At 36.4% G+C, this 25,962-nt stretch overlaps 2 long non-coding RNA genes and 3 other non-coding genes across 8 annotated transcripts; 1 reads left to right on the top strand and 4 right to left on the bottom strand.

Annotated features, from left to right (window-relative positions):
* Nucleotides 1–409: 409 nt before the first annotated feature.
* Nucleotides 410–544, bottom strand: LOC113285034. The gene has a single exon (XR_003328548.1). It is a non-coding gene; the product is annotated as a small nucleolar RNA snoR74 (small nucleolar RNA).
* A 50-nt stretch (nucleotides 545–594) lies between these two features.
* On the bottom strand, nucleotides 595–747 carry LOC113285047. The gene has a single exon (XR_003328560.1). It is a non-coding gene; the product is annotated as a small nucleolar RNA snoR2/U65 (small nucleolar RNA).
* Nucleotides 748–850: 103 nt separating this feature from the next.
* Nucleotides 851–946, bottom strand: LOC113285003. The gene has a single exon (XR_003328521.1). It is a non-coding gene; the product is annotated as a small nucleolar RNA snoR31/Z110/Z27 (small nucleolar RNA).
* A 12,838-nt stretch (nucleotides 947–13,784) lies between these two features.
* LOC113282850 lies at nucleotides 13,785–15,522 on the top strand. The gene is made up of 2 exons (XR_003327193.1): nucleotides 13,785–14,119; nucleotides 15,265–15,522. It is a non-coding gene; the product is annotated as an uncharacterized LOC113282850 (long non-coding RNA).
* A 174-nt stretch (nucleotides 15,523–15,696) lies between these two features.
* LOC113282849 lies at nucleotides 15,697–19,479 on the bottom strand. 4 transcript variants are annotated; one of them, XR_003327190.1, is made up of 5 exons: nucleotides 19,245–19,479; nucleotides 19,099–19,146; nucleotides 18,091–18,340; nucleotides 17,808–17,927; nucleotides 15,697–16,181 (listed from the first exon to the last, which is right to left on the bottom strand). It is a non-coding gene; the product is annotated as an uncharacterized LOC113282849 (long non-coding RNA). The 4 variants fall into 4 exon arrangements; XR_003327192.1 differs by having other exon boundaries at nucleotides 18,151–18,340; XR_003327191.1 differs by having other exon boundaries at nucleotides 18,091–18,315.
* Between the last annotated feature and the right edge of the window lie 6,483 nt (nucleotides 19,480–25,962).

The raw sequence follows: 25,962 nt of genomic DNA, 5'->3' as shown, positions 1-25,962 counted from the left end.
GGGAAACTAAGCGGTTAAAAACCAGTCGTTTAGATAAAAAACCACATTGAGCGTCTAAAAATCTGCCTCTCAAACCTATTTTTAGAGTTTTATTAATTTAAAACTCGTAGATATGGAACCCACATTAAGATTTTATTATTAAAAAAAGAATTACAACAAGAAGCAAATGTTAAGCCGCTTGAAGACAAAAAGGAGAAAGACAAGCCGTTTAGTGTCCTTTTTAAGGCTCCCACGGTTAAAAAAAAAAAAAAAAACACTCTTTCACTTTGAATGAGTGTCTTCAGTGATCATTCCATAGCCCTTGCTCTAAAGAACGTGACTACTTGAGCTAGTCTATCATGTTTTGTTTTTTTTATGTAGGCTGATATAAACTTCAATTAAGATATAGTCATACTTGATCGAGGTTCTGTAATGTATCATCGTTTACTGAACTTTCTGTTAATAAAATGATTTAAAGAAGTTCACCCAATAACCATGACTCACTATAATTTACCTGACATCAACGAGAGACATGTTCACGAAGGCAACAAATCCCTGCTTTTTGTTCATCAGGATTACAGTTTCTGGTTCCAAATTAGTTCTCTAGATCTAACGATATGTAATCGCACAAAACGGCACTGTAAATGAATGGATTATAATCAGTAAACAGTTTCCTATCAAAATGCGAAACAATTAAATTTTTTTAGGTCCAATCATAGCATTGATGGTCATTGCCAACTTAGGACTACCATCAACGTGGCTCGGACCAGAGAGTTATCGAGCTTAACCAAAATTTCTGGATTTGCAGTTTCCTGTTCATCGAAAAATCCAGATCCGCTAATTCAGAAACAAATTTAAGAAATCGAAAATTAACATCATCAGAAATCGAGATTAATCTCATACACAGTTTTTACACTGTGTCAGAAGGTGTCATAAGATAATAACTGAGAATTCATCATCTGATGTTAAATTTTCTTCTTAATAATTCCTAATTGAGTTGAAAAAAACAAAAATTAGGGCTCAGAAAGAACGTAGCGATAAGAGATAATATTAATTTGGGATCATCTTTAAATCACCCACTCCGTTCTCATCATTGACCTCTAGAATAACAATATACAATCATAAAACTCAAAAGAAAGATAAAACAGATTAAAATCTATGAACTGATTTTTGGGAGGCAAAGGAAGAAGATGAAGCGGCGACGAAAACTGAGTGTGTGATGAAACAGGAATCGTAGCGTGGGATTTATAGTCTTGTATTTGACAAACCCTAAAGTAGGTTTTCTATCTCAGCCGTAGGATCACTCCATGATCTCATCTAGACTCGGCCGTCAAAGTAAACACAACTTGACCAATGACTCTTGGCAACCCACCGGAATGTTTAATGAACGGTTCGGTTCCGGTTCTGGACCAGTTACTCCATAGCCTATTCGATTTTAAAATTAGTGAGAATGTTATAAATACCCCTGCTATCCATGAATCCTTCATAAATATCCTTAAGAATTAAATACCCCTAATGGTAAAATTGAAATTATTAACAAAAAAATAGTTCACATAATCCTGGCCGGGTTGTGGTATTCCCACATTAATTGGGGTATACCCAATTTTAAAGAGACTCATTTGAAGGATTAAAGGGGTGTTAAAAAGGGAAAAGTTACAAAAATACTCTTATACATTATAATTAAAACTAAACCTAATTCTTTCCACTTCATTTTTATTTCGTCTTCTCCTCTTCTTCTCCTCTACCATACTGGCTGAAATTGATCCTCCATCATCAAAAATCGGCTGAAAACTCGTCGATTCGAAAATTCCATTGTCGATTAATCTTCAAACATGCACCATCCTAAGGCTACTCGTATGAAACGAACACATAAACCTAATCGAGATGACCCTGGAATTGGAAACTTAGTTCAATACAAACGGAATAAAAAACCATTGAAGAAGAAGAAATCAACGCCGCTTAAACCGAAGAAATGACGCGATTGATAAAGTAAGAGCCTACTTAAACTCACTTCAGTACTTCAATTTTATGTTTGCATGTCAAATTAGGTCAGAAAAATCGAATTTGTGAATCTGCAGTTACTTAGCCGCCAGGGTCTCTGATTCACGACCTTGTCGACTTTTCATATTTAGGGTTAGTCGTTGTCTTCCTAGTTTGAAGATCATGCCGACTTTTCATCTCTGTAAAAGTTATTTACAGGGTTGACACGGTATTCAACGTAAAGACCTTGCCGACTAAATGTACTTTTGTTAGTAGTTGGTCTTGAAAATTATAACATGCCAACTAATCCTGTGAAAAAATCCGAGTTTCCTGAGTATCATATAGTTCTAAGACGACATGTTATTTGAATACAACCCTGCCGACTTAATATTTAGTCGGCGCTCTATAGATTTTCGACCCTTCCGACTAATTATGTGGAAATCCTTGTGTTCATTAATCCATTCTGTTATTAGTCGGGTTGTTATTTGAATACTTCCCTGCTGACTATTGTTTAGTCGGCACGGGTTATTGTTGTCGTCCTTGTCGACTATTGTTTAGTCTTCATAGATTATTATTGTCGGCCATGATGACTAGTTGATTTTTTTTCATTGTTCTTGTTTAGGTTGCAAAAGCAAAAGGAAGGAAAGAAAAAACTTGTTTCTCCTCCTTTAAGGTATCCTCGCGTTGGTGGCAAACTATTGACTGCAACACATTGAGGGGCATTGGTTGAGCCATGAATGCTCAAGATCCGTGAACGGAATGATTCTCAACCACCACCAGAACCAAGTGATTCGGATGAAACTCTAGATGAAGACCAGTCAATTTCATCTGGTAAAAGAGGTAATGATGTTCAAGGATCTCCGGTTGCTGGAGGAGATAACGATGTTGATGATCAAGACATGACACCTATTGGAGGAGGTAATGATGATGGTGATAATAACATATAATGGAGATAAAGATAATGATAAAGAAGATGAAATTGTTTAAGAGGAAGAGGAGAAAGAAGATGAAGAAAAAGATGGAGAAGGAACATGTAATGATCAAGCAACAAGTAGTGGGGTTGAACAACAAACTCAATATGCAACTGCAACTGTAAGACCAACTGATTCACATGCCTCCCCCTCACTTTAAGAAGAAACTGAAAGATGATGAGCCTCCACTAGGGTTACCACAAGATGGTGGACATGTTCTTTTTTGATACAATGACTCATGGGAATATGAAATCTATAGTACTATCGTAAGTATTCTCAATCCAACTTTGTTTTTATTTAAGTGTAGTTATCTTAAATTTTCTTCAAATGTTTGTATTTCTTTTAATTTTGTGTTTTCGGTATTTAGGATCATAAGCATGCCATCCGTCTTTTGTGACAACAAGCTTCAAACTCTATGATGAAGATATGGCCACTTGACAAGGATTGTGACGTCGTGATAGAGATTGTCAAAAAATCCGGGTTGTGGCATACGGTGAAGAGTTCGGTTGTTCAGCATGACAAAGTTATCGTATTTTCATTATGTGAGAGGTTTTGCGGAGAGACTGATACAATGTTATTACCATTCAGTGAGATGGCGACAATTCCTGATGATGCTCGTTAAATTCTTGACATCAAGGTTGATGGAAAGTCCATCCAAGATGGGTACGATGAGGACATTTCTAGGGAGAATCTCTTCAAATGGACCAAGATCTTGTTCAGTTGGGATGAGAAGTAGTCAAAGACTATGTTTGTGAATAAGGATGGTTATCTAAGCAAGAAGTTAAGTCTAAAGATGTTGAGGGACACATACTATGTGAACCAGAAAATCTATGATAAGGAAGGAAGTGTGGACTTGGTGCAAATCAATGCTACTGCGTCAACTTATTTGTTATATGTCCTGGACAACTGTATCTTCCCCTAAAGTTCCGGAAAATTGGTCGACGGCAAGTATCTTCATCTATTGCATCCCTTTGATCAGATACATACGTATTGGGGTACTGCGGTGGTTGGATTCTTGAATGCATAGTTGACTAAGGCTTCAAGGTCACTCGTTAAGCAAGTCAACGGAAATCTATGTCTCTTCCAGGTAATTTTATTGTATAAATAATTTATATTTGCAAAATGCATGTAAGATAAGATTCTTACTAAACTTTGTGGTTGCATAGGTTTGGATATATGAACACTTCCCTTCTTTGGTGAAATCCAACCCAACACCAAAGTGAACACTAGTCTTTCGAGGCGCCTGGATTATCTTATGCGTTGACATGCTCATATTGTTTTATTAAGGGTCATGAGTTTTCAAAGTGTTTCAAGTATAAACACAAGATGAGATATGTCAACAAGCTTCAACGAATAGCAGATCGTCTTGCCACCAAGCTTAAACTCTCGGAGAAAACTACCGAGGTATGTAAGATCTTATCTTCATCAAAGAAATTGGTTTCCAAGAACAAAACAAGACTATTAGAGAAGAAAGTATGGTCAAATCGTTTTGATAAACAGAGGTCTGTGGATTCCTCCCTCGAGGAACATGGTGGACAAATTGTTGTTCACTGCAACACAACTTGATTGTGTTGATTTGTAAATTTTGTTTCATGTGCCTAATCAAAAGAGACAAGATTTTGTACCTCTCAGGCTTTAGGAAAAGTTTTTTTTTCTTCTTTTCTTAGTTTTTAGGAATTCCCTGTCTTTCATTAAAAGAGGGTTATTGTCGACAATTCTACTCTTTATAGGGTTGTAAGTTGGACGTGTACGAACCTATTTAAAGGTTTCAAAACCCTACATTCCTTTTTTCTTCACTGATATTCTTTATATCTTAAGACTGCTTGTTGAGGTTTGATTGTGAAGTCCTCTCACAAACCGTGCTTTCATGGATACTCCAAGCACCTTGTCTTCTGATGGGAAATATATCAATATGATTGTTAAGCCATCAATCACTAAGTAAAAAGAGAAATCTCTATTGTCTCCAACTTTAAAAAGAAAAAGAAGGAATGTGAGGAAGACAAAAGTTGTTCCTTCAAACTCTCAGAAGTTTTTTGATGTTCTTGAAGAGCTGAAGCTGACAAGAAAAGATATCCAGGAAATAAAGGCTTGTGTTTTAAGATCATTGAAAATTCAGAAGGTCCTGGTTCGACATCATCAGCCAAGAAGGTTTATTGATATTAACTCCTATCTTCATGAACCATTTGTACCAATGGTTGTTGACGACAAATAGTTCGGGGACGATAAAGAATTCTTCAAAGGTATTAATGTATAGTAAATCTTCTTATGAGAATTTTATTCTTGTTTTGTTTAGAAGAATAACTAGAGTTTGTAATAGCTATTATTGTGAGTACACATAGCTATGTCCAACGTTTTCATCTTCATGTTTTCAGGTTTATTTGTTTAAATTCTAAAAAATTGTTTTGGAAGATGATGATTGCAGTATTAATCTTTATAGTTTTATATATTGCAATATGTTATGGGATATGTGTGTTTGCGTCCGTGAACTATTATTGTCCCATACTATGTCAAAAGTTATCTCGTTTATATGTCAATATGCATGTATTGATAAAAGAACGAATGAACTTTTGACAAACAAAAGTTAAGAATATTATGTCAATTCTTTGATGGAAGATAGGTTAAAATCTTTTGTTTACAAGGATTATGTCTATTGTATGTCGTTATGCAAATAGTGATGGAAAATAAAATGAAACCTTGTATATTCCGTAGTATTGATCTTCCCTGATCCATATTTTATGTATGTACTGTGTGGCTCCATAAGTCTTCTTGTGTGAGCATTTCCAACTAAACTAATCATAGATTCGTTTGTGGTTATTTTGGTTGTGTATTCCGATTAGATTAATCATGGGTTCTCTTGTGGTTAATTTGATTGATAATTTTTGGATAACAATATCATTTTTTTGTTGTTGGTGTCCAAATAAATCCTTCTTTTCTTGTAAAAGTAAGGTCGCTCTTGTTGTTCTTTCGGGAATGACATCAAATGGGGGAGAGTTCTTTTGAACTTGCGCTTAATTTCCATATCTTTGTGGGGAGTGCGGCAGTGGAATATTTGAGGAGTTATCTTGTATTTTTATAAACTTTGTGATGAATGCATTTAGCTTCGGCTTTATGATTGCATCAAAACAAAGTTGATATGTACTTTTCTTTGGTCTTGAAGTGTCTCCATGAGAATTTCATTAGGATCTCGTTTTCGTACGTTTGCCAATTTTATTGACAAAAAGGGTAAGAATTAATATGTAGTTCACACTACAAATACATATGGTTTTCGGATCATTATGTAGTGGTTTTCGTGTTGAGACGAAGTATTGACTAAGGGGGAGTGATACATATCACCATAATATTGTTGTCGAAGTTATGATATGAGAATTTTGATGTTGTGTAATAATACTATGACACTGTATAACAATGATTGAGAGCTTTTGTTTTCTCATTGTTATGGCTACGGAACTTCAACAACGATGATGCTAAACTTACAACCTTTGGAATCATTGGAGTACTTGGAAGTGACGAAAATTTCGAGTAATGTTGAAGCATCAAGGAGATCAAGCATGTGGACGAGAAGCTACAAAGTTTTATCTTCTTTTTAAGCCATATGTATTGATAGTTTTGCCACTAAAATTGACAAAGGAGGATATTGTTAGAGCATTGCTCGGTCGAACTTACATGCATTGCTATCTCAAGCATGTTTGTCAATATTAGTGATCAAAACTATATGTCTTGATTTCTAGTTTACTTATGACTAAGTCTCGGTCTAGGATAGTCAAGTGTAGTTGAAGCTCCAGAATTCATGGCGATCATCTTACGAAGACAAAGAACTATTCGAGGAACCGGTGGAACTTCATACGACTAAAATTTATGTGAGGAGTTGAACTTATCTATTACTCAAAAGTCTATTTTATCTCCTACTCTTAAGACAAAGTCGTATAAGTATGATAGTTTTCATACATACACATTTTCTATTTCGAGCCGAGTTTACTCGCCTATCTTTTTCTCGAAATATGTGTTGGTAAACTTTTGCTTTAACCATTTTCATATTTACCCGTAACGAAATTCATGATGACGTTTCAATCTTGAAAATAGCTTTGATGACGATAGTCGTGAATAACGATTGTTATAACATTATAGAAGAATGTTTCAATGATTGAAATGTAGAGTTGAGATTACCATTTATGGATATAAGCATATATAGTGTGTTTGCACACTAGTGTATAAATCCATGTGCCGGAATCCAAGTGCGTGCATATATGTGCATGCGGTATTGGTGAAGGAGACAGGTTGAGTACGTGTACCCACGGAAGTTTTCATACCGAAAATTTCCGCTGGAGTTTGTAAGTTTGCAAACTAGTAAACCAGTCACCTTAGGTATGCGTACTCACGGAAGTTTTCGAACCGAAAATTTCTGCTGAGTTTGTAAACTCAAATCCCGTAGCTAAGGTACGCATACCCATACGCGTACTCAAGCTGGTGATATCTCAAATCGGGAGTTCATGAACTTAAAACAATAAATTATAAGGAATACAATCTTTGCAAACCGTGGCTATATTGTTCATGAATTGATTCAAGTGAATCAAACCGATTTTGTTTCAATTGTGTCTATGAATAAAGACCTAAGCAATTGAACAACTCTTCAACTAGTTCTTATAAGTCATTTGAACTAGTTATGAGAAAGATGAATACGGTTAATATGAAAGTGCTCATATGGCTAACCATTGGTTCACTATTTGTGAACCAACTAAGTATACACGTTTAGGTACAGTTACTCAAACCTAAATGAATACATTTCATTTTTGTGTGTGACAAGCTAAGTTTCGATCTAACGGTTGAAAGATATTAGCTTGGTTGAATCAGGTTTTTCATCTAACGGTGAATATTAAATGCTTTGTTACCAAGGTAACTTAGATTGCAAATCCTGATTTAAAAACTATATAAAGGAGACATCTAGCATCTGGAAAAACTTATCCCCACACCTCCTGTGTGATACTAGTTGGTTTGCTAGAGTTGATTCTTCTTTAACCTTAAGTTTCTTCTCGAGACCCTGTAGATTAACGACTGAAAGACTTCATTGGGATTGTGAAGCCATGCGAAACTACTTTTCTTGTAGTTGAGCGATCTGATCTTGCCATTTTCTATCATACGAGTTCAATTTAATATTTGGCTTGAGATTATATCTATGATAGGGCAAGATAAAAAGAAATCACAAACATCTTCGTCTCATCGTTTGTGATTCAACAATATCTAGTTTCGCTACCATACGATTTAGATTATTGTGAGGTGATTGATAATACTAGGTTGTTCTTCGGGAATATAAGTCTGGTTTATCAATTAGTTCCTGTTCACCTTGATTTATCAAAATATGGAACAAAAACTCTTGGGTATTTATGTGGGAGACAGATTTATTCAATTCTATAGACTTTTCTATGTGAGACAGATTTGTTTATCAAGTCTTCGACTTTGGGTCGTAGCAACTCGTAGTTGTGGGTGAGATCAGCTAAGGAAATCAAGTGCGTAGTATCCTGCTGGGATCAGAGACATAAGGAGCGAAATTGTACCTTGAATCAGTGTGAGATTGATTAGGGTTCAACTACAGTCCAGACCAAAGTTAGTTTGTAGTAGGCTAGTGTCTGTAGCGGCTTAATACAGCGTGGTGTTCAATCTGGACTAGGTCCCGGGGTTTTTCTGCATTTGCGATTTCCTCGTTAACAAAATTTTCGGTGTCTGTGTTATTTCTATTCTGCATTATATTTTTTTATATAATTGAAATATCACAGGTTGTGCGTTGTATCGATCAATTGTGAAATCCAACCTTTGGTTGTTGATTAAAAATTGATTGATCCTTGGATATTGGTCTTTGGTACCATCCAAGTTCATATCTCTCGTGTTAGAGCATAGCTCGGTCGAACTCGCATGCGTTTCTATCTCAATCATGTTTGTCAATGTTAGTGATCAAAACTACAAGTCTTGATTTCTAGTCTACTGTAGCTAAGGTCTCGGACTAGGATAGAAAGTGTAGTTGAGCTCAAGAACTCCATGGAAATCATCATACAAGACGAAGGACTACTCAAGGAACTGGTGGATCTTCGTCGACTAAAAGGTATGTGGAGACTTGAACTTATCTATCACCCAAAAGTCTATTTATCTCCTATCTTGAGACAAAAGTCGTTTTGCTATATAGACTTAAATTATACACATTTGGTATTTCGAGCCGAGTTTACCTCGCCTATCTATTTCTCGAAATATGAGTTGGTAAAGATTTCACTTTAGCCAAGTTCATATTTACCTAGTGACGAAAGTCTGGTTATGTTTCAATCACTTTGAAAATTACTTTGACGAAAAATGGTTTGTAAATAACAACTATACAACGTCCTCTGAGAATGTTTCAATGATTGAAATGAGAGTTTAAACTATATAACCATTTGGAGGATATAAGCTTTTTTGTGGAAACACATATATGTATAAGTCCTTATTGCTTGAACCGAAGTTTGTGAACTTTGTTGATCAAGTGAACGGGAGAAGTGCGTGAGCTAAGTCCGCGAACCCAGTCCGCGAACTGTCGAAGTTCTCAAACCGGAGAATTTCTGCTGGAGTTTGTAAACTCCATCCGGGAACTTAAGTCCGCGAACCCAGTCCGCGAACTTGAGTAGTGTTATGTCTAAAAACGAAGTTAGTGAACTTATATTTATAAACTAAGGAATGCAATTGCAAACCGTGGCTATAGAGTTCATGAACCGATTCAAGTGAATCAAATCATTTTTGCTTCAATTGTGTCTTGTGTAATACATGAGATTTCCTTGCAATTGAACAACTCTCTAACTAGTTCATTTGAGTCATTTGAACTAGTTATGGTGAAGAAGAATACGGTTGATACGAAAGTGATCATATGGCTAACCATTTGGTTAACTATTGTTGAACCAACTAATTTACAAGTTTGGGTACGGTTACACAAGACCAGGAACGTGCATTTTATTTGTGTATAACAAGCTATGTTTTCGATCTAACGATTGATAAATATTAGCTTGAATCTAATCAGATTTTCATCTGACGGTGAATATTGAATGCTTTGTTACTAAGATAACATTGATTGCAACCCTGATTTGAAAGACTATAAAAGGGAGAACTCTAGCAACTGGGAAAACTAATCCCCACACATTCTGTATGTACTAGTTGTGTTAAGCTAGAGTCGATTCTCCTTTAACCATTAGTTTCTTCTTCTAAACTAGGTTAACGACTTAAAGACTTCATTGGGATTGTGAAGCCAGACCAATACTACTTTTCTTGTAGTTGTGTGATCTGATCTTGCTGTTTCTATCGTACGAGTACAATTGTAATAATTGGATTGAGATTTCTATCTCCGATAGGCAAGATAAAAAGTAATCACAAACATCTTCGTCTCATCATTTGTGATTCCACAATATTTTTTTCGCTGCGTCGATTAAGACTATTGTGAGGTGATTGATAATACTAGGATGTTCTTCGGGAATATAAGACCGGTTTATAAATTAGTTCCTATTCACCTTGATTTATCAAAAGACGGAACCAAATTCATAGGTATATTCGTGGGAGACAGATTTATCTATTATCGTAGACTTTTCTGTGTGATACAGATTCGTTTATTAAAGTCTTCGACTTTGGGTCGTAGCAACTCTTAGTTGTGGGTGAGATCAGCTAAGGGAATCAAGTACGTAGTATCCTGCTGGGATCAGAGACGTAGGAGCATAACTGTACCTTGGATCAGTGTGAGCTTGGTTGGGGTTCAACTACAGTCCATACCTAAGTTAGTTTGGAGTAGGCTAGTGTTTGTAGCGGCTTAATACAGTGTGTGTTCAATCTGGACTAGGTCCCGGGGTTTTTCTGCATTTGCGGATTCCTCGTTAGCAAAATTTCTGGTGTCTGTGTTATTTCTTTTCCGCATTATATTTGTTTATATAATTGAAATAATACAGGTTGTGCGTTTTTCAATCAATTAGAATATCCGACCTTTTGGTCGTTGATTTAAATTGATTGACACTTGGATATTGGTCTTTGGTACCATCCAAGTTTATCTCTCTTGTATTTAAATTGGGACTCGCAGTTTGCTTGAGTAAGATTTAAATCGAGAGATAAAGATAAAAACTCTTTGATATACTTTTTATCTAGATTGAGTCTGACTGTCTAGTTGATTCTCCAGAAAGTATATTAGATTTTGTCCATACAGATTGCTAAGCGAAATATTGGGTGTGGTTGTTAGACCCCCGCTTTTTCATCTTGTATTTAATCAAGACTCGCAAATTTGCTTGAGTAAGAATTAAATCAAGAGATAGAGATATAAAACTCTTTGATATACTTTTCTATTGATTAAGTCTAACTATCTAGTTGATTCTCATAAAAGTATATTGGAGTTTGTCCATACAGATTACTAATCGAAATATTGGGTGAGGTTGTTAGACCCCCGCTTTTTCAAGTGTGCTTTCATTTCCATTGCAAAAAAAAAAAGATCCTAAAAAATCAGAACCCATAATCTATGAATTCAATCTAAATAAAAATTAATTTCAGAAGTTTAATCATCTAACTAACTAAACTAATTAACCTAATCAAATTTGTTAATGTTAATTAACCAAGAGTATATTAGTCATTTTAAAAATAATTGGTTAAGGGGTATTATGTTTTACTTTATAATGACCGAGAATTTGTCTCATTAGGTATACAACAATTAATCTGGGTATACCCTAATTTGACCAGGCACATAATCCCATTTTTAACCTTTATATCGTATCAATGGAACTCCCACCGTCTCCATCGCCACAACCAACATCTCCATCGCCACAACCAACGCCACCAACACCACCAACACCACAATCGTCTCCATCAAGGACGGAACTACACGATGACTAGGGCTACTAAGAGCAACTGCAATGGACGAGTAAACCCAAATTTTCAGTCGAGTGGGCTGGCGTAGTGGGACGGATCATCGATCAAAATTTGATCAAAGAGTAAAATCCAGACCAAATTTGGTCTGCGATCAAGTCCAAATCCAAATATAGTCGGGCGTTGATATAATCTCCGCTACACATCGGGCGTTGATATAATCTCCGCCATTCATGGGGCGTTGATATAATGTCCGCTACACAAGGGGCGTTGATATAATGTACGCCTGAAACGGGGCGTTGGTTAAATGTACGCCCGATGGGGAGTTCATAAACTTAACGCGCGAAATGGGGCGTTCATATACTTAACGCCCCACTCCATTTTCAACTTCACAATTTATGAAACTTGCATGGGGCGGGCTTTATACCTCCGACCCATTTTTTTTTTTTTGTTTCTGAAGCGTATACTATACCAACGCCCCACTCGGGCGTTATCTTTACCAACGCCTCATTCGGGCGTTATCTTTACCAACGCCTGATCCCAGGCGTAATGTTTATCAACGCGCGACCAAATATACTCTTTTCCCACTACGCCACATGACGGACTAAACCCAAATTTGGTCTTTTCTTTTAGTCTTTAGTCTTTGGTTATACTCGCACCACTGTGGACGCTCTAAGAGCAACTGCAGTGGTGCGACCAAAACCAAAGACCAAAGACTAAAAAAAAAGATCAAATTTGGGTTTAGTCCGTCGTGTGGCGTAGAGGGAGAAGAGTAAATTTGGTCGCGCGTTGATATAAAGTTCGCCTGGAATCGAGCGTTGGTAAAGTTTACGCCTGGAATCAGGCGTTGGTAAAGATAACGCCTGAAATGGGGCATTTGTAAAGATTACGCCTGAAATCAGGCGTTAATAAAGATTACGCTCGGAGGAATTCAAACAGAAAATAAAAAAAAATAAATAATAATAATGGGGCGGAGGTATAAAGCCCGCCCCATGTGATGGTGGTCTTAATTGTAAGCTTGGGGTGTAATGTATATCAACGCCCACTAAAGGCGTTAAGTTTATCCCCGCCTGGTAGTCAGGCGTAATGTATATCAACGCCCAGTGGGGCGTACATTTAACCTCCGCCCGTTCCAGGCGAATTCTTTACGAACGCCCCTACATCAGGCGTTAACTTTACAAACGCTCGATGAATTGCGGACATTATATCAACGCCCGTTGTGTAGGCGGACATTATATAAACGCCCGACTATATTTGGGTTTGGTCTTGGTCGCAGACCAAATTTGGTCTGGTTTTTAATCTTTGATCAAATTTTGATCGATAGTCCGTCCCACTACGCCTATACACTGGACCTAATATTTGGGTTTGGTCGTCCCATTATGGACGCTCTAAGAGCAACTGCAGTGGTGCGATCAAAACCAAAGATCAAAGATAAAAAAAAAGACCAAAATTTGGGTTTAGTCCGTGTTGTGACGCAACGGTACATGATTAAAATTTCGTCAGGCGGACTTTAAAAGTCCGCCCCAATTTTTTTCTGTAAAATTTCATCAGGCGGACTTTAAAAGTCCGCCCCATTTTTTGTAAATTTCATCAGGCGGACTTTAAAAGTCCGCCCCATTAAAATTTCATCATGCGGACTTTAAAAGTCCGCCCCATTCTTTATAACTTTCATCAGGCGGACTTTAAAAGTCCGCCTCATTCTTTTTTTTTTTATTTAATTAAAATTTCATCGGGCGTAATTTAAATCTCCGCCCGTTAACAAGCGTACTTTAAATTTACGCCCAGCAACAAGCGTACTTTAAATTTACGCCCGACTATATTAGAATTTGGGATTTGGTCGCGACCATATTTGGTCTGGAATTTGATCTTTGGTTGGGATTTGATCTTTACTCCGTCCCACTGTGTTACGATCTCATCCCAAATTTTTGGTTATACTCGCCCACTGTGGATGCTCTAACAAACCATAAAACCATTTATTTTATAGCCTATTTTGTATTGGATCATATTATGTGTGTCAATTTTAGGCTTAAGCCAGTCCAAAAGAAGATCAAGCCCTCCCCATACTCAATGTCCAGTTCCGCCACTGGTCTCCATCGCCATCATCACCATCTCAATGAGTTATGTCACATATCTCTCTTCTCTTTCTCTCCGGCAATCACCACCACCACCAACAACACCTCCATCGATCCCACCTCAAATTCCACCACCACCTCAAAATCCACAATTCCATCACCAGATCCATCAACAATTCTCTCTTTCTGTCACATATTTGTGAATCATATCCCGTAATCCGAATAAAAATCACCAGAAGCAGCCGTCTATCTTCTTCTTCTTAGTTGAAGATTCAGGTGAGGTCCCAATTTTAGGTTTTGATTTTTGGTATTAATCTCATTTTAAATTAAATTTTCGATAGTAAACGGTTTAAATTTATGCTTAGTTCGAAGTGAGAAAGATCTTAGTTTAAAAGATGAAATTTCAATATCACGAGATTTATTTTTTGGTTCGTTTAATTTTTGAGATCGAGATTCGATTTTGAATGAAGAATTCGGTGTCGAGAAAGATATATCAGTCATGGTACCTGTTGAGTTCGATTGTTGTGTAACCATCTGTTGAGAAGAATCATGAATTAGGGATTTGATTTACATAAAATGGAGAAACTGAAGCTCTCTAATGAAGCAATTGAAAGTTATGGATCAATTTTGAGTTGGGTTGGAGTTTATTTGTGATCGATTCAAGGAATTGGAAGATGTTAGTGGCATCTGAGATGGAGTTGACCTAATTGATTGTTGTTGTGCAACATGGAAATGGAAGCATAAGTTGCTAGTGATGGAACTACAGTGTGCTAAGAATGATGGTGAAGCTGAGGGCTGAGAGTTGCTATTGTAGACAACAAGAATTAGAGCTGAGAGATGAGCTAGGTCTGAGGATGCAGGGATGAATTTCACATTGTTGGTGAAGAACTTGGTGATTGTTTTCCAGAGATTTAGGAGATGGCTTGTGATGGAGATGTTCTTGATGATACAGATGAAGTTGTAGTTGTTGACAATGGTGGTGAAGCTGAGGGATGGGCGTTGCTAGTTATGGAACTGCAGTGTGCTAAGAATGATGGTGAAGCTGAGGGCTGGGAGTTGCTATTGGAGACAACAAGAATTAGAGTTGAGAGATGAGCTGGGTCTGAGGATGCTGAGCTGAATTTTAGAGTGTTGGTGAGGAACTTGGTGATTTTTTTCTGGAGATTTTGGAGATGGCTTGTGATGGAGATGTTCTTGATGATTCGGATGAAGTTGTAGTTGTTGAGATGGGTTTGATAGTTAGAAGGGATGAGGAACTAGACATAAGAAGAATTTTGCAGAGAGGAGATGAAGTTTTCTGTCACAGTATGCAAGAGTTTGGCAATGTTATTTTGTCTCTATTGCGGGTACCATTAATGATCTACAAGAAGATATTCATGTTAGATGTAAGTATTACAAACTTGGAAAACTTCATTTTGCAGGAACAAAGCTTCGGGATGAAACTCAATCTATATTTTGCACAGAAGCAAGTGTATAAGGTTACTTTTCGGAAGTATTGCAAGGCATTGCGATGCTTGGATATTTGCTCGGAGAAGCACTACTTCAATGAAGGCTAGTTTTCTTACTTCTCGGTTGCGAGTGCTGTTTCGTCCTTCAATACATTTCATTTTTATCCTCGGTTGCTATAAAAGTAATTTAACTTTTTATGCATCAACATTACTTACTCTTCTTTACACTAATGGTATTTCCTCTTCTTTAAATTAAAAATTATACAGAGGCACAAAATGCACACAAAAAAAAGAAGAAAAATGGAAAAAAATAAATCAGAGAGACATGAAGCTGATCAGCGCATGTTATGGTCCTCATGGCTTGTGGCCAGGAAGAGACGCAAAAGGTGGATCCCCTGTCATGAATCATCTAAAGAATACAACTTAACATTGAATGTAAGCTTGTACATCGGCCTAATTGACGAAGGTTGGACCCCATGAGATGTCATCTCTACACAAAACTGCACCATCACACCTAATCGTGGCTCTCAACATATTACATACTTTGGCATCGACATTTGAAGATGAAAACATCAGAGAAAAAAAATTAGAGAAGTAAAAAGTAAAATGACAATTGAAGATTTTGCCTCTCAAATTAGCCTAACACTGATTACCACTCTAAATCTTCCAAAAACCAAGTGCCCCGCAGCCAAAGTCTCGTAGGGATTTATTTCACAAAACCAAGATATCCATAAGATAGCTCCTCCTTCAGATGTACAACTGCATAAGTCCATTTCCTCATCACTTCTTGCAGTAACAAATAACCTCTCTCCATTAGTGCATTACTATGAATGGCTACAAAGGGAGCAACATTGTCATTACACCTTGACGTATACCGGAACTCCTTCCATCTGCATCATTGATAAAATGCACTCAACAGCAATTTATTGCACTACCATTATTACTAAACAAAGCATCCTCTTGAACCCATGGATAAATTTCACTAAATGGATGTCTATAGAAATATGCCTGCTGTCTTTTGGTTACAGTTTTTGCTGTAACGGTAATGACTCCATTGGCGTTGATAAACATGCCTTATGTCTAGTTGTGGTAATAGAGCAGCGCAATAAAAGAGTATTTTGTGCAGAATAAAAGACTTATACTGCAGGGCTAAATTGGGGGCCTGGAAAAATAATTGGGGACCCTAGCTACAGGACAAAAAAGGTCATGAAATAGTAATCGGGAGTTATCCCTCATCCCCAACTTTTTTAAATGGCTAAACTACCCCAAATCATTAGTGGCAATTAAGTTAATTAATTGTTAATTAGTTTAATTAGATTAAAATCAGATTTAGGGATAAAATTTTGATAAAAGAAAAATTGTGTTTTTGTGTTGTGGAGAGGAAGAAGTTGAGTTTTTGGGGGATTCCAGTAGAGGAATCATATTGCTCAAAATGAAGGAACCAATCCTCAAAATGAAGAACCTGAAACCCAAAACAATCAGATAAACTTCCTATACTCTTCAAATTGTATGAATGATGCCCCAAGTGGTCGATTCATGTACACTATGCAACTACTCAGAATGAGGGTCGTTAAGTCGAGAGGGTAATAAACGAACGACTCTAAGGAGTCGCCAATTACTTGACACAACCTTTGACGACTCAAACCTGCAACTTTTGCAGGTTATGAAAAATCGTCAACCAAGTGTGATATAATTGACGACTCCAGCTAGTTAGGTCATATAGAGTCGTTAACTTAATATGTTTAGAACCCAACGACTCTAAAACTTTTTACTCTCTGAAGATGTTACTCTTAGGGTCGTTAAATTCTTATATACTGACGACCCTAGCAAGCCATTTCATAGATCAAGGGTCGGCAAGCAAAATTTATAAAACCAAACGACCCTTCAACATCGTTAACGACTTCACATGACGACCCTTCAACATAGTTAACGACTACAACCATTTGACATGACGACCCTTCCTATTTTTTGAACAGGGAAATTTTGTATCATATAGAGTGGTTAGCGATTTAGAAATCTCTAGACGACACTATTCTAGGACAAAAAACCAGGTTTAGGGTCGTTATCTACTACACCCTAATGGTTAACGATTTTTTATCAATTCAACATGCATATCAAAAATCGTTAAGCAATAAAAAACCGTGGTTAACGACCCTGGAACTGTAACTGCAATTTTGCAGTTGAAAATGTAATATTTTTTAATTCATTTACGACGATGAATCGGTGAGAATTTTTTTTTCCTCAGAAATCGTTAATGGAATGGGAAACAGTGGGAGAGAGGGAGCGGAGGAGAAGAAGAATGGGAAGAAGTTATTAGAGAAGGGTAAAATAGTTATTTCACCATCATTTTGAAAGCTCCATATGGTGTGGGTATAAAATGTGTCCTGGACCCCAATTAGTTTCCATGGCCCCCAATTCAGCCTTGTTATACTTAGCTTTCATTAATTGGGTTCGTTGTGGTCATAGAGCAGCGTAATAAAATAGTACTTTGTGCAGAATAGAAGACTTATACTTACTTTTCATTGGGTTACTTCTTAGAGGACTAAGACTTCACACTCCAATGTCATTGCTACAGTCATGTTCGAGAGAGCTATACCAATCAAATCCTCACCATCAATGGAAAAATTACAGGTACTCTGCAAACAAAAAATTAATTACCGCGTCAATCTCCATATTTAACAAACTTATGCCAAATACATTTGTTTGCAGACGACCTGTACAGTAACAATTAATCAACTCATATATATACATTAGCCATTGGGACAGTAATATATTAAGATCCCAAGAACTGGCACATACCTAATTAAAAAGAAGACGTTGAAAATGATGAAAATGCAATGATGGCTTAGATTATGATACCCTTTGGTTAAGTCATTCTCTCAATTACAGTTGCACCAACATCCTCTAGTTTAAGCAATTGATCAATGTGATTGTTCGGATAAGAATAGCTAATTGATCTAACACCACTATAATCAAATTCCGCATAAGAAACGGAATAAAGTGGCATCATTTTGAGTCCGAATTCTGCAGTACAATTTTGAGCCTTCACCTTCAGATCCAAATACAACAATAAAACACTGAACTAATGTGTAAACAACAATCTTATGAGCTGCAAGTACCTGCTCCGAGACCCAAGATGGCATACTTGAAGCGCAGTAAAAGACATTTCGAATCAGTAAAGAGTGATTAAGGAATAAAAACTACCCTGAGGTATTAAGTGAGCACTATTCCTAGTATCTGTTAGCATTAAGCCAACTGAATTTCAGGAGTCAGACTGAGGCATCCAGGGGGGGCCTGCATTGTGCAGCCTAACCCCGGATTTCCCTTGACTTTGTTGTGAATTCTCTTGACTTCGGCATTGCGGTTCATTTTATTTTTCAGCCTCAGCTAGCTCTTGAAGTCGAGCAAGCTCAATAATTTATTCAACCAAGTTGGGACATTCTACACTATGAATACCTTTTTGCTACTACATTCTAAGCACATTACTCTGCCTACTCATTAAATTTGAATTTTGGTTTGTAATAAGAGTGAAGAAATACTGGTTCCTCAAAGTATGATTGAATAGGATATCAGCAGCTGTAAACTTATCACTGAAATTGAACTTTGAACATGTAATTTCTATTAGGAATTAACAAACAGTTGAAGTTCACAAATTATCGTGTTAGGCATTTCTTGAAAAATTATCATTCTAATTAAAGTGTCGTATTAATATTAATAAGATCATCATTTCATGAAAATCCATTCAAAGATTAAAGGTTGAATTTCATGAAAACCCATTTGAAAATCATTCAAACTAAAGCCACTAACCTGTACCTCTGCTTCTTTTCTCTTGTCTTTGAACTCTTTGATGTCGTTCTATGTGTGAAAACAAACAAACACATTAATAATTGATACCTAGCGATCAAGAGATGAATCGACAAAGAGAATAGAAAGTAAGAAGGATGAAAACCTACCATTGACGACTTGTAGAGATGAATAACTTTCTGCCCAAACTTAATGGTTCAATCATGTGAATTTTGAAGAAGAACCCTAAATCAGGTGAAGTAATTGTTTAAACCGAAATCGAAGCACTAACTCAGCTGAAGGAACTTGAAGAAGAGAGAGCAAAGATTCTGTACGAAAAAGAAAGAGAAAAAAAGGAATTGGGAAATAAAGAAGAGGAGCGACAGAGAAGACGAAGATCAGAAATTGTTGTGCAAATATGTGGTGAGGTGAGGGATATTTTGGTAAAAAATGGCACGGTACAAAACTCCCACTTTTATTTATTATAGTAAGATGTTGAGCTGTTTTATAAGGTTTGACTTATAGTAGAACATGCCTTAATGTAGTAGATTTGTATGTTTTTTTTTTATTTTATTTTGCAGAACGAGGACGGTGGAAATGATGTTGCTATTGGTTGTTAGATTTAGTGGCAGTGAATGAGCTGTTTTTGGAATTCTTCAAGTAGCACGATAACTGTTACCTGTGGAAATAAAATGAGTTTTGTTTTTTTTGAAAAAGAAAATGAGTTTGTTTGTATTGATTACCCAACACGGAAAAAGTACTTGTGCTTTAGTTGTTGTTGTTGACAATTTATGTCTTTGTGTTTCATTTTAGATGGTTTTGGTTGGTATTGTAGTTTTTGTTCATGGAACCTAAGAGGCTGAACAATATAAGGTGCCCGCGCTATTGGAGATTTGATACATTTGGCAAATAAACAATATTGGGGAAATTTTCATCTTGTTCATAGGAGTCTTTTTCTGTCCTATCCCATGGAGACTTACTCCTTATTGGAGGAGATTTTGCGTAAGATGAACCTTTGTCAATGTTTTCAACTTGTAATGATAGAGTACATGTTAAGTGATTTGATATTTCGATAACACTAGTTTGGGATGCTTCACTCGGCTAAATACTTGTTCTGAGATGAATCTCAAGATTCTTAGAAAAAATGGGTTTGAGCTGAATTTGTTTTTGGCAGAGAGATGACTCGAAATTGGAGGTGTTTTTGTGGGATGTACGTGTTTATAGGTTTTAGCAATTGAAGATGGTGGTATTTGAGAAGAAACTGAGAATGATGAAGTGAAGTTGCAACTGTTGTTGTTGTACAGTCCTTGTGGATGTTGTAGTTGAAGTTGTAGAGTGGTCGAGGCTGCTGCTGTTGTTGGTTATTGCAAGCAACTACTGTAGGAGATGAAACTGGTGGAGTTAGAAGGAAACAATGAGGATTTTATGGATGGTTAGTATTGCAGGTATAAGATTGTAGGAGTGTGTTGGAAAGTATGAACTGCCGATAGTGAAGCCTTGAAATGATCACAATGAAGGTATGAATTGCTGGTATTCCACTTAGATTCTACTTAATTCTTATTAACTTTATCAGTTTCTCGATTGATTATTAGTTTATGCATGACCAAATTTGCGGATGGGAGACAAATTAGTTGAATTTGATTCACTATAACATAAGCAGCTTTCTTTGAAAGTAAAATTTTTATGTGTTTTCTTGTGTAAATGTTAAAGATGCACATTTGGTAGTTAACATAGTAATAAGTTGAAGATGTGAGGTCAATATCCCAAGCTGTCAAACAAGTAAAGTTAGATGTATGGTGCTCACTTGTTAGGTGTATCAGTATATACGGTTTTAAAAGCTAAACTTGAGATTCGATGCTTAGTTTTTCTTCAGGTTAGGTCTTTGATCCTTTAAGTGTGAAATTTATGTTGTTATTGTAGACTAAACCCGATGTTTTTATTTTCTTGTTACGAATGTTTTTGTCTTACTTATATTCCTAAAAGACCTAAAGTTTAGGTGTTTTCTTATTAAGCATATTTTTATCTTATTTATATCATTAAAGATCTCAAGACGAATCTGTGGTGTAATGGTAACATGACTGACTCCCCCGTCATAAGATATATGTTCGACTCACACTAAATTCACTCATTTTGTGTATACTTTTTGTTGGAGACAACTTGTGCTAGTTGTTTACATATTTGGAGACAACTTGAACAAGTTGCTTCTATATTTGGAGACAACTTGTGCTAGTTGGCTTCAGTTTTTTAACAACTTGTCCCTATATAGATTTTTGTTGTAGACAACTTGTGCTAGTTGTCTCCATATTTGGAGAAAAATTGAGCTAATTGCTTCTAGATTTGGAGACAACTTGGCCTCAGATTCAGAGACAATTTTGTGCTAGTTGCCTTCACTTTTGAAGATAATTGGAGCTAGTTTCCTCAGCTTCGGAGACAACCTGAGTTAGCTGGTTCCATTTATTTTATCAACTTGTCCGTGTACACTTTTTATGGGAGACAACTTGTGTTGGTTGCTTCCACTTTCGAGATAACTTGAGCTAGTTGCCTCAGATCTGGAGACAACTTCAGCAAGTTGACTCCACATGGTGGTGGTGGCGGCGGCGGCGATGATGGCGGCGGTAGTTGCTAGTGGTGGTGGAGGGGGAAAGTGGTGGTGGTTAGCGGTGGTGTATATGGGGAAAGTGGTGGTGGTTGGCGTTGGTGGTGGTTGGCTGAAGTGGTATCTGATAGTCGGTGGGGGTCGGCAGTGGTGGTGGTTAGTCCGATGGTAGTGGTTGTTAGCGGTGGTGGAGGAAAGTGGTGGTGGTTGTTGTTGTTGTTGGCGGTGGTGGTTGGCGGCACTGGTGGTGGTGAACGGCGGTGGTGGTATACTATGGTGGTGGTTGGTGGTGGTGGGCGGCGACGTTGGTGGACAATAATGGTACGCAAAGTGTTTTTCTTCTTCTTTTGAATAGTGATTAGTGGTAGTGGTTTTGTATATACACTATATAAAAGAGGGTATTTTAGTAATGTATTAAGCTTAGGGGTATATATTCAGTTTGAAAGGGTATTTTCCAATGAGCCTCATACTAGGGGTATATTAATAATGTTCCCTTGAAATTATTGTTTGTTTGGCAACAAGAAACAAAAACCGTTTTTTACGAGTCAGAAGTGATAAAATGTTATTTCACAAATGTGGATTTTTGAAGATAAAACTCATTTTAGAATTTTGTTTTCAACCAAATTTCTAATTTTCGGCTTAGTTAAGTCGAATAATTGCAACTTAAGGTGTGTTCAAACATCTCTTGACCAATGTAAATAGACAAAACTATGATGTAATTGCAGGTAAAGTCAATCTTATAGATTCACCCATCAGGAAAAACACCTCTATTGTGAATATCTCTTCTGATAATGAATCATACGATTAACACAATCCCTTCCTTTCCTAATGTGTTTATCTTATTTTCAAAGAGCTCCACTACTTATAGTGTAAATACTAAGGCTTGTTGGGACAACAAGAAATTACCAAATCCTAATATCCTAAAGATATGCAATAATAATAAATTCTCGATTTTGGATAATTACAACTGTAATCCAACTCTCATCATTAAGTATCACATTGCTGAGATTGATAAACTTCACATTCTAAAGGATAAATCTGAGTCTGATCTTCTTATATCTCAGAAGACGTGTAATTCTTTGAGAAAAGAGGTTACTGCCTTAAAGGATATACTTGTGTTAAGAAAATCTTTTCTTCTCATCCTGAGAAATGTGTGAGAACCTCATCTCAGAAAACATCCATCCCAGATTATGTTTCAAAGGCTGCATCTGGATCTTTGATGGGTTGTTCTCATACTGGTAAAAAGGAACATCTACTAAATTAGTGCAATGGGAAATCCAAACAAAAGGATTCCACTTTAAGACTTGAGAATTCAAAATTGTCCTCTTTACAAAGGACTTTGAAACATATATCTTGTTGTATTGATTCTCTCAAGTCTGGTGAGATTAAGTGTTAGAGCATAGCTTAGTTGAACTCACCAAGTGTTGGTATGTCAAGTTTGGTTGTCATATTTTAGTGAATCAAAACTCATTTAAAGAGTCGCTTGATTATGTATTAGAGTCAACTTTGTATAGGTTAGCTTGAAAGTATTAGGAAATGAGACATTACAAGTATTAAATAAAGACTTGAAGAAGCGAAGAAGCAAGGAGCTACAACGACGACATCATCCTTCCTCTTGAGGTTGGTAATATTTTACTTGAACTGTTTCATTCCCTAACGTATCTTTCAAGTCATGCATATTGAAAACATAACTGCGAAGCATGAATGATTATACTCTAGTTAGACATAGTATTAAGGAATACAATACGAAGTATAACGCTTATCTTTTGAACTTCGTATATAAGACATCAACATAATCGTATGAATGATATTGTGATTATGTGTATGGGTAAAGGTGAATATTTCATCCCAGGAAACAATGTTTTACATTTGTTTAAAATAAGTAGTTCATAAACTTGTTTTGTGAATCGAAAGGAAAATCGCTAGGCTTATTGGTATTTGTTATTCATTGCAAATCTTTGGATTACCAATACGTGTGATTAATATAAACGCTCGTGACTTGTTTATGTTCTTGGTAAAACTATTCAAAAGGCCTGGCTTTTGTATTGGTATGACTTTTATTAGTGAAACCGATCTTGAGTAATCACCTGAGATGGTATGATCGGTTTTTTGTTATTGGTATGACCAACTCTAGTCATTGGGTAACCGATCGTATAAAGAGGTGCAACCGATCACAAAAGGGGAATCGATACTTGTAAGAGGTGCATCAAGTTTCTAGTTATTGGGAACCGATCCTATGAACATGTGCAACACGTTTTTAGTTATTGGGAACCGATCCTATGGACATGTGCACCAAATACAAGTTATATATGTGGGAACCGATCCTAGTACCTAGTCAACCGAATTTTGGAAAGCTAGTGTGACTAATTCCAGTACCCACATGGAGGTAGAACCGAAACTTGTTTTGGTAGAACCGTGAAACCCATGTTTAGTGATTGAATGTTGTTTGATCAATCACATAGTTCTTGGAAGTCAGATAAACCAATTATGAACTTGTTTGGAAGTGTGGAAAATCGGTTCCAAGATTGTAAATATGAAAAAGAATTTACAAAGTTAAGATGTCGACATACTTTGAACATGTGCAGTAACTCTTATCTTTTATTGTTCAAAGATATTCCTTAATAGCTAAAGGAGAATCCCGGATCGAAATAAATTGAGAATCTTTTAATTAAGGTTTTTAGTTTTATATGCTTTTATTTTCCAGCAAATAAATGCATATCTCTAGAAATTTAAAATTGGTAATGTGTATTTACTAATTGAATATTTTCTACTGAGATTTCGGTCATTATGATTTGGACAAAGCATTTCCAGGAATTATGGAAACCGAATCTGGGCGTTAATGCATATCTTAAGAATATTTTCGGTTCTGGAAATTCCTTGGTCTATAAATATCAAAGATTGCATTTCAAGCAAACTAATCCTCAGATCCAGCAAAACTACCTAGTTGTGTTGTTACTGGTGGAGCCGACTATTCGGAGAGAAAAGTAACCTAATTAGGCGAAATCTCTTACGACCGTTGGGTTTAAAGACTTCTTTGGGATTGAGAAGCTCTATTAGTACCGTTGGTGGGAAACTAGATTATTGCAGTTTATTATTAGTTTTCGATTGATTTGATTGACTAACAGTGGTTGAACTTTGATTGCACCTAGTTTGTTTATGCTTGAGAATCTTCTCTTCTGATATAAGATTCACTCAAACTAGATCGAAGTTTCAGTAGGGATCTTTAGACTGTTTGTAGTTCTAAAGACATCTTGTAATAATCCAACGTTAACAGACTTCATTCTGTGTGTGATTGACCACAAGAGATTCAAGTTGATTGTGTGCAGGTGTTTATTGAAGATCTAAGAAGACTTTGAAGATTTCTGATTTGGGTTCATAATCTTTGGTGTGCGCAATACTTGTTTCGGATGAAAAAGGATCCAACTATAATCGGTTTATCCTTGTGATAGATTGGACTGATTAGTTGTGCATATCGGCATCAATATCATTCTTTGGATTAAGAATATTAATTGCATAGTCTTGACAATTACTTTGGTAGTTGTTGATAAGATTGATCTAAGGACCTGACAAAGGAGTTTATTGGGATAAACGGAAGAGCCTTTTGTCGAACTCATATCACGTTGTTTGAAAAGAGTTGTTACCGAACAGATTTATTGTTCCTTTACTGTTTGGAATACGAAACAAAGGAATTGTTCCAAGTATGTGACTTATTACAGGTTGGAGGCGTGGGAATACAGATGGAACTAGGTGAACTATAGGTTTAGTTGCTTGGTCTCAACTATACGAAGTTGGTTTAAATTTTGTATAGCGGCTTAATCATGAGAGTATTCAATTCTGGACAAGGTATCGGGGTTTTTCTGCAATTTGTGGTTTCCTTGTTAACAAAATCTTGCTGTGTCATTTACTTTTTTTTCCACAATTATAATTGTTTTTATTATAATTTAAAGTAAATCTCACGAACTTTAATTCCTATTTACTTGATAGCAATCCTATTGTGTTAGGTTAAGTCCGAACCTTTTATCAAGTAAACATACTTCGTTGTTGTATTGTCTCAATCTCATATATCCATAAACGATCACACGAAGTGTGAACTGATTAGTTGTATTGTCTCGACTCAGTCCATAAAGAATCACTTTTGGAGAAAGGACTTATAGGTGGAAAAGTTTTAGATTGAGGTATATTTGGGTACCCTCGTCTTTTCAATTGGTATCAGAGCGGGCACACACAAAAAGATCTAACAATCTGTGTTTGGTACGATCCAACCTATCAGAAAATGAATCTAATTTCTGATT

This window comes from Papaver somniferum, chromosome 5 (genome assembly GCF_003573695.1).
Source record: "Papaver somniferum cultivar HN1 chromosome 5, ASM357369v1, whole genome shotgun sequence".
Lineage (NCBI taxonomy): Eukaryota > Viridiplantae > Streptophyta > Magnoliopsida > Ranunculales > Papaveraceae > Papaver > Papaver somniferum.
The sequence above is the reverse complement of the archived record's forward strand: the minus strand, read 5'-3'. Positions and strand labels throughout refer to the sequence as shown.